A 14,247-nucleotide genomic window follows, 5' to 3' on the forward strand; every position below is an offset into this window, starting at 1 on the left:
TCATTCACGGTAATTCATTTATTATGCGCGGATCATTGAAAACTCCGAGGGGAACGACGTCTGCCAATACAACAACGAGCGAAGAAATGGAATTCAACAAAATACATGTACGACATTGACAAACGAAATGATACATCTCTCTCCTAATAATAATGATAATAATTACTGTAATTGTAATAATACATGTAATTCTATCTTTAAATTGAAGTTTGTCACCAACTCGGTAAATCTTGTGTTATTCTCGGGAATTCATTTATTAGGCACGGGATCATTGAAAACTCCGAGTGGAACGAAGACTGACAATACACAATAAATGAAGAAATTGAATTAATAAATAACAGATAAATGTATGACATTGACAGATGAAATAACACATCTCTTTGGCAGGGGCAGCGGGGCAGATTTTAAAGTTGAGTCAAAGGTGGGGGGGGGCTGACCATCCAAAATATCACAGCCATATTAAGGTCACTATTACGTTTTTGTTCACTGTTTGTGAAAAAGTAAGGGGGCTGAACCCCCCCCCCCCCCTCTGGTTCCGCGGGCCGTGTCTTGTAATTATTACTGTAAATTTAACTGATGATAATGATATAGCTTGTAATCAAAATTTGCCTCCCAGTCAGTAAAATATTGTGTCATTCTCGGGAATTCATTTATTATGCGCGGATCATTGAAAACTCCGAGGGGAACGACGTCTGCCAATACAACAACGAGCGAAGAAATGGAATTCAACAAAATACATGTACGACATTGACAAACGAAATGATACATCTCTCTCCTAATAATAATGATAATAATTACTGTAATTGTAATAATACATGTAATTCTATCTTTAAATTGAAGTTTGTCACCAAGTCGGTAAATCTTGTGTCATTCTTGGGAAATCATTTTATTATGCGCGGGATCATTGAAAACTCCGAGTTGAACAAAGTTTGCAAATACGCAATAAACGAAGCAATGGAATTCTATAGACATTGACAAACGAAACAATACATCTTGTAATAATAATAATAATTACTGTAATTGTAATGATAATAATTATCTCTTTAAATCGAAGTTTGTCACCAACTCGGTAAATCTTGTGTTATTCTCGGGAATTCATTTATTAGGCGCGGGATCATTGAAAACTCCGAGTGGAACGAAGACTGACAATACACAATAAATGAAGAAATTGAATTAATAAATAACAGATAAATGTATGACATTGACAGATGAAATAACACATCTCTTTGGCAGGGGCAGCGGGGCAGATTTTAAAGTTGAGTCAAAGGTGGGGGGGGGGGCTGACCATCCAAAAAATCACAGCCATATTAAGGTCACTATTACGTTTTTGTTCACTGTTTGTGAAAAAGTAAGGGGGCTGAACCCCCCCCCCCTCTGGTTCCGCGCGCCGTGTCTTGTAATTATTACTGTAAATTTAACTGATGATAATGATATAGCTTGTAATCAAAATTTGCCTCCCAGTCAGTAAAATATTGTGTCATTCACGGTAATTCATTTATTATGCGCGGATCATTGAAAACTCCGAGGGGAACGACGTCTGCCAATACAACAACGAGCGAAGAAATGGAATTCAACAAAATACATGTACGACATTGACAAACGAAATGATACATCTCTCTCCTAATAATAATGATAATAATTACTGTAATTGTAATAATACATGTAATTCTATCTTTAAATTGAAGTTTGTCACCAACTCGGTAAATCTTGTGTTATTCTCGGGAATTCATTTATTAGGCACGGGATCATTGAAAACTCCGAGTGGAACGAAGACTGACAATACACAATAAATGAAGAAATTGAATTAATAAATAACAGATAAATGTATGACATTGACAGATGAAATAACACATCTCTTTGGCAGGGGCAGCGGGGCAGATTTTAAAGTTGAGTCAAAGGTGGGGGGGGGGGGGCTGACCATCCAAAATATCACAGCCATATTAAGGTCACTATTACGTTTTTGTTCACTGCTTGTGAAAAAGTAAGGGGGCTGAACCCCCCCCCCCCCCCTCTGGTTCCACGGGCCGTGTCTTGTAATTATTACTGTAAATTTAACTGATGATAATGATATAGCTTGTAATCAAAATTTGCCTCCCAGTCAGTAAAATATTGTGTCATTCTCGGGAATTCATTTATTATGCGCGGATCATTGAAAACTCCGAGGGGAACGACGTCTGCCAATACAACAACGAGCGAAGAAATGGAATTCAACAAAATACATGTACGACATTGACAAACGAAATGATACATCTCTCTCCTAATAATAATGATAATAATTACTGTAATTGTAATAATACATGTAATTCTATCTTTAAATTGAAGTTTGTCACCAAGTCGGTAAATCTTGTGTCATTCTCGGGAAATCATTTTATTATGCGCGGGATCATTGGAAACTCCGAGTTGAACAAAGTTTGCAAATACGCAATAAACGAAGCAATGGAATTCTATAGACATTGACAAACGAAACAATACATCTTGTAATAATAATAATAATTACTGTAATTGTAATGATAATAATTATCTCTTTAAATCGAAGTTTGTCACCAACTCGGTAAATCTTGTGTTATTCTCGGGAATTCATTTATTAGGCGCGGGATCATTGAAAACTCCGAGTGGAACGAAGACTGACAATACACAATAAATGAAGAAATTGAATTAATAAATAACAGATAAATGTATGACATTGACAGATGAAATAACACATCTCTTTGGCAGGGGCAGCGGGGCAGATTTTAAAGTTGAGTCAAAGGTGGGGGGGGGGGGGGGTCTGACCATCCAAAAAATCACAGCCATAATTATTAAGGTCACTATTACGTTTTTGTTCACTGTTTGTGAAAAAGTAAGGGGGCTGAACCCCCCCCCCCCCCTGGTTCCGCGGGCCGTGTCTTGTAACTATTACTGTAAATTTAACTGATGATAATGATATAGCTTGTAATCAAAATTTGCCTCCCAGTCAGTAAAATATTGTGTCATTCTCGGGAATTCATTTATTATGCGCGGATCATTGAAAACTCCGAGGGGAACGACGTCTGCCAATACAACAACGAGCGAAGAAATGGAATTCAACAAAATACATGTACGACATTGACAAACGAAATGATACATCTCTCTCCTAATAATAATGATAATAATTACTGTAATTGTAATAATACATGTAATTCTATCTTTAAATTGAAGTTTGTCACCAAGTCGGTAAATCTTGTGTCACTCTTGGGAAATCATTTTATTATGCGCGGGATCATTGAAAACTCCGAGTTGAACAAAGTTTGCAAATACGCAATAAACGAAGCAATGGAATTCTATAGACATTGACAAACGAAACAATACATCTTGTAATAATAATAATAATTACTGTAATTGTAATGATAATAATTATCTCTTTAAATCGAAGTTTGTCACCAACTCGGTAAATCTTGTGTTATTCTCGGGAATTCATTTATTAGGCGCGGGATCATTGAAAACTCCGAGTGGAACGAAGACTGACAATACACAATAAATGAAGAAATTGAATTAATAAATAACAGATAAATGTATGACATTGACAGATGAAATAACACATCTCTTTGGCAGGGGCAGCGGGGCAGATTTTAAAGTTGAGTCAAAGGTGGGGGGGGGGGGGGCTGACCATCCAAAAAATCACAGCCATATTAAGGTCACTATTACGTTTTTGTTCACTGTTTGTGAAAAAGTAAGGGGGCTGAACCCCCCCCCCCCCCCCTGGTTCCGCGGGCCGTGTCTTGTAATTATTACTGTAAATTTAACTGATGATAATGATATAGCTTGTAATCAAAATTTGCCTCCCAGTCAGTAAAATATTGTGTCATTCTCGGGAATTCATTTATTATGCGCGGATCATTGAAAACTCCGAGGGGAACGACGTCTGCCAATACAACAACGAGCGAAGAAATGGAATTCAACAAAATACATGTACGACATTGACAAACGAAATGATACATCTCTCTCCTAATAATAATGATAATAATTACTGTAATTGTAATAATACATGTAATTCTATCTTTAAATTGAAGTTTGTCACCAAGTCGGTAAATCTTGTGTCATTCTCGGGAAATCATTTTATTATGCGCGGGATCATTGGAAACTCCGAGTTGAACAAAGTTTGCAAATACGCAATAAACGAAGCAATGGAATTCTATAGACATTGACAAACGAAACAATACATCTTGTAATAATAATAATAATTACTGTAATTGTAATGATAATAATTATCTCTTTCAATCGAAGTTTGTCACCAACTCGGTAAATCTTGTGTTATTCTCGGGAATTCATTTATTAGGCGCGGGATCATTGAAAACTCCGAGTGGAACGAAGACTGACAATACACAATAAATGAAGAAATTGAATTAAACAAAATAGATAAATACATGACAATGACAGACAAAATAACACATCTCTTTGGCAGGGGCATTGGGACGGATTTCAAAGCTGAGACAAAGGTGGGGGGGCTGACCATGCAAAGAATCACAGCCATGTACGGTCACTTTTACGTTTTTGTTCACGGTTTGTGAAAAAGTAATGGGGCTGAACCCCCCATCCCCCTGGTTCCGCGGGCCGTGTCTTGTAATTATTACAGTAATTTTAACTGATGATAATGATATAGCTTGTAATCTAAATTTGACTCCCAGTCAGTAAAATATTGTCATTCTCGGGAATTCATTTATTATGCGCGGATCATTGAAAACTCCGAGGGGAACGGCGTCTGCCAATACAACAACGAGCGAAGAAATGGAATTCAACAAAATACATGTACGACATTGACAAACGAAATGATACATCTCTCTCCTAATAATAATAGTAATACTTACTTTAATTGTAATGATAATACATGTAATTCTATCTTTAAATTGAAATTTGTCACCAAGTCGGTAAATCTTGTGTCATTCTCGGGAAATCATTTATTATGCGCGGGATAATTGAAAACTCCGAGTTGAACGAAGTTTGCAAATACGCAATAAACGAAGCAATGGAATTCTATAGACATTGACAAACGAAACAATACATCTCGTAATAATAATAATTACTGTAATTGGAATGATAATGATTATAGCTTTTAATACGTTTGTCAACAAGTCGGTAAATCTTGTTTCATTCTCGGGAATTCATTAATTATTCGCGGGATCATTGAAAACTCCGAGTTGAACGAAGTCTGCCAACAGACAATAAACGAAGTAGTGGAAGTCAAAAAATAATAGATACATGTAGAGTATGACGTTGACAAACGAAATAATACATCTCTCTAATAATAATAATAATAATAATACGAGTTATTACTGTAATTGTAATAATGATTATCGGTAAATCTTGTGTCATTCTCGGAAATTCATTTATTGTATATACGCGGGATCATTGAAAACTTCGAGGGGAACGAAGTAAGCCAATACACAAAGATGAAAGCGAAAGATGAAGGGGAGAATGAAAGAAAGAAAGATTGAACAAAGAAAAAAGGGAAGAAAGGGAAATTGAGAGTAAGAAAAGAATAATTTAAACAACAAAACGAAAAGGGAAGACAAGAAAACTATAAAAAGTAGGATGGACATCAAAAAAGGCACAGGAAGGAAAGGATGAAAGGAAGCAAAAAAGAATTATAATGGAATAGAGGGAGGAAAGAAATGAAATAAGAAAAGAAAGGAAAATAAAACAAGAAGGGATGAAGGAACGAAAGAAACAAAAAAATGATAAAGAAAGCGTCAAATAATTGAGAAAGAAAACAAGCAACATGTATATAGGCCTAAGACTTTAACAAAAATAAGAATCATGTATTTGTTCTCAAATGATATTCTATGTATTTTAAAAATGGTTAAAAACTAAAATGTTAAAAAATGGGTAAAACATCTAATTGAAACATTGTTAAACTTGAAAAAAAGATGAATTTGCAGCATCATCATGGTGCCGCAATGATTCATCTAGTGACCATGAACACATTTCAAGCCCGCATCACTCCCAAAACTCAAAACAACGGCTGAAGCAACTATTTTTAAAACCCCAATAACTTGCACCTCCGATCACATCACCAAATCAATAATTTGAAAATCCTTTAAATGATCATTAATCAACAATAAAAAAAAAAATGACATGAGAATCAAAAGTAATATTCAAAACAGCTAAAAGATAATTACTTTCCGAAAAATGCAATGTCACTTGCATACATGTACACGTACGATCCAAACTGCGGTACCGCGTGCGCGCAAGGAAACGCCGGTAGAATTTACGAAATTTCAACGTAGCTGGCGCTATATCAAAATGTACGATGGCCTGTGGTGATCGAAGTTAAACGCGTACGCGCTCCCGCGATTAACCGCGATAAACCGCAGTGTCAAGTTTACCGAGAGCGGCACTGTATTCAATCTCATATCCCCTCATGTTCATGTATAGGTGTAACACAGAAAGGGACTGCCCGGCCCCCATAGCAGTATCATATGAATAAGAGTTGCAGGTTAAAGCAAAAGAAACATAACAGATCTTGTTATATTGTCTTGTTACATAACATTGGCATCAGGCTGTATTACTGTCAGGCACTCAGAGCATTCTGATGACGCAATTAATAAGCCTTACGGAAGGAAGTATAAAATTTGTGAACTAGAGGCATCCATATACTGTATTAGGTAAGGCTATGAAAAAAAATATCAGTTAAATATATTACGGAACATGCCCTATCATATCCAGAAAAATCAAAGTTGATCATTAATATTAAAATGAAAACAGTCATTGACTTAAAATTTCACAATGCAATTAACTTGGAAATTGCAATCAATAAATTTGTTATGTAAAAACCTACTTTTTAAAATTAATTGGTTTTTTTGGTGACCTTGCTTCAAATAACAGTGGACAGCATTTTAGAAGTTAAATTAAGTTTTTACCAATCAGTTAAATGCCTTGGATATTTAAAGGAGGAGAAATTTGTACAATCTAATTATATAGAGCTTTACATATTTGTTTAACATTACTTCATTTGTGCAACAATCATCAGTCATTACATATTGTATTCAATATCTTATCTCATTACCTAATCTACCTTTCTTTGGGGTTTTGAAAAACAGAGTTTACGTCCAAACTAGATATTTCTATGAATGTAATCTACCAGGGGCGTAGACAACGGGGGGGATGAGGGGGATGCATCCCCCCCACCTCACAAGGTGGGGGGGATGGCATGTACAATCATCCCCCCCAGGTTTTGGGGAATGATATTTGGTTACTTAATAAGTCATAATGATGATAATAATAGTAATAATAATAATGATAACAATTATAATATTAATAATAATAATAATTATGATGATGATAATAATAATCCTCATCATTATTGTAATTGTGTTTATTGTTATTAGCCGCATTCACACGGTGAAAGCCAATTCAGACGGTAAAAAAAAGAAAATCTTACAAGTATTTACTGGGCAGGAACGAAAAGAGGCGCAAGATATTTGGTTTCTAAGACACAAATTTGCAAGACTTCAAAAGTAAAACTGACTAAGAGACCGATATGTTTGTTTGTTGAGCCATGAATGCTCCTTAAGTAAGTTTACCAACTTACCGCATGTCTCTATTATCTGATTAGCAACTGTTAATCAAGCTGATTTTGGTATGGGAATGAAGCAACAACTTTTTTCTTTTCATCGAGACTACTTCTCAGGCACGAACCGAGTACTAGCAATACCTTCTCATATATGATATGTATTATATTTATTTATTTATTTATTAGTTTATATCAGATTATATTACAGGTATATGATATTTATACATATATATATATACATTATATGCATTTATTTATTTATTTATTTATATATTTATATACACGTTATTTTCTCAAGTCGGTTTTTATTGAAATACATGTGTGGTCTGGCCCACTCGTGTTATAGGCATTATACATTGTGTGCAAAATGCATCAGCGCAATCTAAAACAGAATAGAAAATGAATGAGATACAACAGTATACATAATAATTCGTGACAGAGAGTACCATACTACTATCTTTATAACAAGTATTATTCAAACAAACATATATAATTATGTATAATCATGAATTGTTCAACTTCATGCTCCCACTATATGACTATTGTTACACTAATACTGATATCAGGACTGACTGGTATACATTAGTTTGTTGTTAAGCTTGCAGCAGCTACATCTTTTCTGTATTGTTAACTATTTATTTATTTTTGTTTTATTTAAGATGCACTTTGTTTTGTATTCATTTAAAGTATGTTGATTGATGCATGAAGACATAAGTTTGAAATGTTTAAAGAAGTTTGTTTCATGTAAAGCGCAGTGTGAATTTACCCTGTCTTGAAATGCGAGATAAAAGGAACCTATTAGTATTAGCATTATTATTTGTATTAGTATTATTTTTTATTTGTATTATTATTATTATTATTAGTATTAGTATTATTATTATTATTATTATTATTATTATTATTATTATTATTATTATTACTATTATAAGACTGAGATCAAATAGAAGTAAATAATGCCCTAATTTGAAACGATGCAATGCCGTTATGGTTCCGATTTCTTCACAAACTTACAGAGCAGTATTGTTACTCCATGGATCATAGTGATACTGTTTATGTTTTTTGTATCTGTATGTTAATGAGCCGCCAGCCAATATCCATCTATGGATACTATGCCTGTTTCTTTGAGGTAAAAAAAAGCATAGTATGTACGTATTCATTATGCTTTATAATGAACAGACATATTGTTATTTGTTTGTTGTTTATGTGTTCTATTCACAAATGGCCACAGAGGCTGTTTTCATTCATAACCACATACCCATATCAAGACAACAAAGAATATACCTGCGTGTACACAATTGACATTGGGTTTTTTTCTGAAGAGGTGTAACAGCAAAATTCACAGAGATAAATAAATACGTAGTGTGGTTCAATATGCAATACTATGTGTCAGTCCATTCTGTATTCGTATGCCACGGTGTGTAGATCTTGTCGATGTATGTCTGTCCATTCAAGGCGTAGTATGTGTGTGGTGCGCGCACCCGTGTGTGTGTGTGTGTGGGGGGGGGGGTGAGTATGTGTGTGTGTGCGTGCGCGCTTGTGTGTGTTATTTTACCTCATTAATACCGTGTTTACACTTAATCGGCATTTGAATCGGCTCGCGGTTCTGAACCGCGAGCCGATGCAGCATCGGCTTTTTCATAGCGTGTAAACGCGAGTAACTTGAATCGGCTCGCGGTTCAGAACCGGTAATTTGCACCACCAAAGTAGTAGGTTCTGAACCGCGAGCCGATGCAGAATCGGCTTTTTTACTACGTGTAAACAGAAAGCCGATTCTGCACCGGCAATTTGTGCGCATTTCAATTACTTTACCATTGTGACGTAATTGTTAGCGCACTGATCCAGCGTTGTCTTTATTATGACGTATATTGTAGGTATGCGTATCATTTCAAGTTTTTGCATCGGCTCGCGGTTCTGAACCGTGAGCTGTAACAACGTGTAAACGCAATCCAAATGCCGATTCTGCATCGGCAATTGGTTCAGAACCAATTGCCGATTAAGTGTAAACACGGTATAAGTATGCATCAGATTGCACGATTTCAAGTTCAAAATTACAAAAGCTCCCTACCGTGGGAGGGGGGACACCCCCCTCCCACACCCTCCCCCCGCTCGGTCGCTTCGCTCCCTCGCTCGGGCGCTTCGCGCCCTCACTAGCGTTGGCAGCCCAGTCATCCCCCCCAGGTGTACGAACCTGTCTACGCCACTGTAATCTACAATGTATATTTGGAGGCCTATGTTTAAAAACTATATCCATTTATTTAACCCATTAATAACGAACTACCATTAGAATTTATGTTTGCATAGTGATTTCATATTATTGGGGAGATAAATAGTGGCATGCTAGGAAATTTAAAGTTGAAATCTTGATAACAATCTTGTAAGCAAATTTACAATATTCTTAACGAAACAATAAGAAAGAAGCAGAGAGCATCTTAACCTTTAAAATCTGAGGAGCTACAGCGAGATTGACATAACAGGTCTGGCAAGTTTGAAATACATTTTAATACATTTATGGCTATTACTGTATGTACATGGATATGTTTATGTCACATTCATGATCATTTAGACTAGAATACGGTAATGATAATGCATTCAAAATATATATTAAAAAGGTCTTATTTGGGTCTGATTTTCCAATCAGTAAGAAATCGAAATAAATAACCTTCTCCATTCTATTAATGTTTCATCCTTGAAAATGAATAAACAAATTTATCTCCTGCATCCTATAAAAAAAGACAATACAGCCCAATAAACTGCCCTACATTAATAATAATAATAATAATAATACAGGTATATTTACCCAGGGTAGCCACTTCAGTTCCAAAAACTGTTCTCCCGGCGGGCCCTGCTATTATTACCCGGCTAAGCTAGGCTACCTTTTCGGTGCACACAGCTTTTTGAGGAATTATTTCCTGCCGGTACATTGACAAAAACATGTTTGAATTTTACAAACTGTTTCTCCTTCCACGAAAAATTTCAAAGAAAAAATATGACTAAACATGCTGGGACACAGCTGGTTAACCATCAAGCTTATGTATTGGTGTCTATGTAAATGACGTACACATTTTGATCTTTTTGCTCCAGCAAAAGCAAATTACACGATTACTTGCTCTCATTTGAGAGAGAAAGGTAGTAAAACCGGAAGAATTTTGTCAAACCATTTGCAGTATACAATTGCTTTATTGGCAACAATAACTGGACTTAAATATCCCAAGTAATTGTGAGTAAAATATTTCTCTGTGCAGAATAATAAATCTAGCACATTAAAAAACCTCTAGTGATCACCCCTATCCATACCTGTAATAGTTGATTGTAAACAATTTTCATCAAGATTTCTTTCAAAAACGGTAGAAACACAACAACAAAAAAGCCTTAACTTGCAACACATCAACATTTACTGAACATGTTCATAGAGAAAGCTAAAGAAACAAGAAACTCTTAACAAGAAAATTGTGGCTTGGTGCGTGTATGTCAAGTAACAGTTTGATCGACAACCGAAAAAATGCCATCAAGACAAATAAATAGAGCATGTAGAATTCATAAAACTGCAAATGATGGCACTGAACAAAAGTATAGCAGACCCCATCGCATGAAATTGAACTTAACAAATAGCAGTAGTCGCATTAGCATGGAAAGGCATTCGGCACATTTTCGCACATCGCATCAATGCCAAAACATTCTAAGGGCCAGATATTCAGGCACTGAACATGAAAAGGCGTATTGCACCAATGAGATGTGCGAAAATAAGACGCTCTTGCGCTGATGCAATACACTCACAAAAATATGAAGTGTCCACGGCATTTTAGCACTGACGAGATGAAATATAAACTGTATCATGCATGAAACAGACAAACGTCATACATGTAGATCTGCTTTCTTTGAATTTAGAAATTACATAGAAACTGAAAGAATTGTAAACAACATGTTACAAAAGTAACAAAGAATATACATGTACTCTTCAAAGAGGAAGGATAAAGAAAGATACAACTCTTTTTTTCATAAAATACAAATTATGGGGCATTGATTTTAATAATATTTTCATTCATTTAGTTTATGAATTTTAATATCTTTACTACAACGACGAGGCATAGATTAATCTCACCAATCTAATTTTCATTTTTTATTTATTCTCTCCCCACTTAAAACAATTTTCTTTATGTTAGGGGAAACTTTCAGATTTGTCAGTGTAAGTTGGTCATCTGGCAAAGTGGGCCCTTTTCCATAAGTTGGGTTTCACATGCAGTGATTATCATAACATTTTATAACTACATGTAGGTACATGTAATAAGAGAGGAAAAGGCTTTACAGCTTGAAACTGTCTTTATACACTTAACCCTCTCCAGATTTTTATACCTACTTATACAATATTCCTCCATCACATACATGTAAAGAATAAAGAAGATCATTACTAATTATATCAGAGCAATAAAAGGATGAAAATAAAACAAGACTGTTTTACACCTAAAGCAAGCTGACCAGCAGCTTTTCAAAACAAAACAAAAACAATTGTGTAATTTTGATTATAAAAAAAACGATTGTGTAATTTCGATTCATATTTTCCATGATGCAATATAGATGAGAGCTGGCAATATCTGACTTGCTCTAAATGTTTTGCACATGGCACCAAAACAGTAAAATGTACCATCACGGCTGCCTTTTGCACACTGCACTATTAAGGTGATGATAGAGAATTTCACTTCTGTTATGATTTGCACAAGTAGTAGACTTGTTAAGAGGTTGAACGCTGCATTTTTGAGTACAAATGTCCCACTTGGCACAAATGTTCCATGAGTCAAAAGAAAAAGATTCATCCAAAGAGACACGCTGTATCTATGCAAATAAGCAAGTAATTTGCATAAATTTGCATATTATGTCGATATAGTAAAAACAAGTATTTCAGAATATATATTTAACCAGAACTGCCCTAAAATTGGAAATAAAGAGTTAGGGTAAGAAAGGGAAGAAAATTGTCATAAAATAATTGGGATATCCTTGTTTATCATTACCTAATTTACATAAATTATGCAAATTATAATTTAAAACAGAGTATTTTTCCATGAATCCTGAACTGTTTTATAAATAACAGCAATTAATACTCAATGTCAACATTCTACATGAAAGAGAATATATTAGCGAAAACATCAATATGCTTCATGACAGTATTAGTGTCTTAATTTGCTTAGAAAGAGGGCAAATATGTCAAAATGTATGACGTGATATTGCGCTAAAACGAGACCAAAACAACCTCTATGTCACAGTCACACTCACGAATCGAACAATAAAGCGATCAATGGTACGTCATTCGAAATAACACAATCCCAACACAATAGCTTCCATCGGCTTCTCGTATAGCTTTTGTTGGTGTGTCTGCCACACCGTAATCTATGATACAAACGGACAAAATGCATTTCGGTATCGGTAAAACAATATTAATTTTGTTTTATTTGTTTCTAATTTGTTTCTCTTGGAAAATTTACAGGAGACATTGCTTTGCAGGTTACTGCTTTAATAAAACTCTGGCACATGAATCATGACGAATGTATCCTACCTCAATCCATATTTTAACTTTATTAAAATATATATCTTTTGGAGACCCCGAAGTGGCAAAACTGCATCCCCCTGGCATTCCCGCCACTTTATAAAACCAGTTTGACTTGTATAATCGACTTGGAAAAAACAAACAGTTCTCTTCTTGAAAAAACAACAACATAGAATTCATCGTTTCATATCTCATAAAATAAGTTCGTGTACGTGACGGTGGCCCGTCGAAGTTGCCCAACCCTTTATTTTGTTTTGACAATATATATTTAGAATATCGTCTAAATGAAGCCCTCATCTGGAAAGGGCACTTATTAAAGGCAGCATCTACATTATATAGAGGAGGCCCTGGCACTGGGAAGAAGGGGCTGAAGCTTGTTAAATTTCTTGGGACCAAAATTTTACATTGAACCTTTTTTGCTTTTCAAATTTACATCAAGAAATTTAACAAGCAAATAAACAAAATGGATTGCACTAAAAAATGATGTTTTTTGGGTAACGTTTCTTTTTTTTTCATTTTGTTACATCTGCCGAAATTCCAGGGGGTGCTGTCTATGGAGAATAACACACGCAGCACACCCCCCCCCCTTCCGGAAAATATTGCGGGTGCTTCAGCCCCGCTTCCAAGTACCAGGGCCTCCTCTATAAATTATAATGTAGATGCTGCCTTTAATAAGTGCCCTTTTCCAGATGAGGGCTTCATTTAGACGATATTCTAAATATATATTGTCAAAACAAAATAAAGGGTTGGGCAACTTCGACAGGCCACCGTCATGTACAAGAACTTATTTTATGCGATATAAAACAATGCCTTTTATGTTTTTTTTTCAAGAGGAGAAAGTAAAGAGGCTTCACTGTGTGTAGTAGAAATGTATCTTTCTTCCGAATGGGCTCTAAAAATATTTAAATTTAACATAGAGTGGAATCAATAAAGGGGTTTGAGTATTTCAGAGCTTACGTGTGGGCTTTTCTTCAATGTACCACATCTCTTCTACATGTCAATTGTAGATTATTTTCTCCTCAATCTATTCCAAGATATCAATACAAACAAAAGTAATCTTTTAAGAGTTCTAAAGACAATAAACTATTTTTGAATACATAGAACCAAAAAGGAAAGGGTATCCTAGGCATGCTCCTGTTGGGTTATAGCCTTTACTGTGCTAGAGCATTATTACAAACTGCAG

Source organism: Lytechinus pictus, chromosome 16 (genome assembly GCF_037042905.1).
Source record: "Lytechinus pictus isolate F3 Inbred chromosome 16, Lp3.0, whole genome shotgun sequence".
Classification (NCBI taxonomy): Eukaryota; Metazoa; Echinodermata; class Echinoidea; order Temnopleuroida; family Toxopneustidae; genus Lytechinus; species Lytechinus pictus.